Source organism: Austrofundulus limnaeus, unplaced genomic scaffold (genome assembly GCF_001266775.1).
Source record: "Austrofundulus limnaeus strain Quisiro unplaced genomic scaffold, Austrofundulus_limnaeus-1.0 Scaffold114, whole genome shotgun sequence".
In the NCBI taxonomy this organism is placed as follows: Eukaryota; Metazoa; Chordata; class Actinopteri; order Cyprinodontiformes; family Rivulidae; genus Austrofundulus; species Austrofundulus limnaeus.
This window is the reverse complement of record NW_013952516.1, coordinates 278,412-280,198: the sequence shown is the minus strand read 5'-3', so window position 1 is coordinate 280,198 and position 1,787 is coordinate 278,412. Positions and strand designations below refer to the sequence as shown.

General features: G+C 36.7%; 1 protein-coding gene across 1 annotated transcript in view; it reads left to right on the top strand.

The window, feature by feature from the left end:
• osbp2b (oxysterol binding protein 2b) overlaps positions 1-1,787 on the top strand; it is a gene marked incomplete at its 5' end in the record, with an annotated part of 42,974 nt that overhangs the window by 1,914 nt on the left and 39,273 nt on the right.

Sequence of the window (1,787 nt, the reverse complement as noted above, 5' to 3'; positions counted from 1 at the left end):
AGAGAGAGAGAGAGAGAGAGAGAGAGAGAGAGAGAGAGAGAGAGAGAGAGAGAGATTTTCCCCTCTGACCCAGTTTTTTTAATTAATGGTGAACCCTCATTTGCTAACAAAGCTGTTAGTCAAAGCTGTGAATTTTAAATGTTTCCAAAGATCAATTAAAAACGGTAATAAAAATCTAACGTCTAGCCTAAAGTGTTCATATAAACTGTCTTTTTCAAATGTAATTTGTCACGCTTGGTGGTTGGATCTTCTGATTTTTGACGTTTTCTGCTCCTCTGCACATTTAATACTTAAAGATGTAGTTTTAAAGTATCATTCATTCATTTTTATTCCTAACTGTCTATCAAACCCACCATGTCATTTCATACAAGTCTTGCCACAAGAGCAGCCAAAGTTTTTTTTTTTTCTTGCCATCAAAGCATTACACCTCTGAGAGGGAAAGTGGCCAAAGTTCTGCTCCTGCTTGGGGCTCTGGTTGAAAGGAAAGACGCCTGTTGTTTCTGCCAACATTAATAGTCCGTTATGCTGTCAGGTGGCTGCTGTCTCTGAAGTGAAGCTATCCTGTTGACATCTGAGCACAAAYGCATCGAAGCACACAACTTGAGGCCTCCACTGATGACTTCCTGGCAGAGCCCATTGTGTGACTCGTCTGACTTCATGCTTCGTGTGTGACTTCTCTCCCTCCAACTGTCTGCACCTCTATTGTCAGCGAAGTAAAAAGGAAGCAGTCAGACCGGGGTGACAGCATGTTAATTAGTGTTTTCACACCATGTCGGGATAATTTTTGAGAAAAAAWWWTTTTTTTTGAGTGGTCTATGCAGTAGCTGTTCAAAAACACAGCCTTTTAAAAGTGGTGTTATGTGAAATAGTTACGAGCAGTTAATGTTTTATTAACGGTCAGCGTTTTCTCAGAATAGCATTCTTGCCAGAGGAGCCAAATTACCCAGTGCTCAGAACGGAGCTAAGGAAAAATGTATTTTCACCACACAGAACAAGGCAAATCTTCAAATATTTATCGTGATTTGAGTGAATGCCGAAGTATGTTATTGACTTGAAATAGGTTTGTTTTGCATGATGTGGAACAAAGAGCATGCTTCAAGAGTTCACTTGAGCTGGTATGAAATTCTGAAGACGAGGATGAAAGATTACATTTCCAGCTGCGCTGATCTGAACATCTGTTATCTCTAGTCGTCTGCCAGGAATCCTGTTTGATTCTCCAATTTGAAAGCATCATTCTGCCTACTGTGGATACTATTTCACACAATCTTGTTTAAAAACATCTCAGTGAGTGGTTTGATTTTTTGCTACTATGGATCTCTATAATAATGCAATGAAACATTGAGATATAAACACACAACAGGGCTGACAGCTTTTGTCTCATTTGCAGTTCTGCGTGATCTAATCAGCAGTTTTATTGGCACTGTTCAATATTTGTTTGCCTGTTTTTTAAAATGTTTTTTGAATATATGATTTAGTGCTGTACCAAACAATTATTTTCTAATCGATTAATCTAACAGTTATTTTTTCGATCAATCGATTATTCTAACAACAAATCTTAAAGTTATTCTGATGTGAGTGCACTGGGTATTTAAAATGTTTTCATCAAATCAACAGGAACAGTTCTTTAATATTGTAATATTTTCTGTAATAGTTTTTTCATGGACACAAAATATGCACTCTAGAGTCAATTCTTTAACAAAAAAAGCTTAAGAGATTTAACATCAACATAAAATCTCAACCAAAGCATATAAAATTCAACTAAAAGAAATATAGTGCAAGATGTTAAC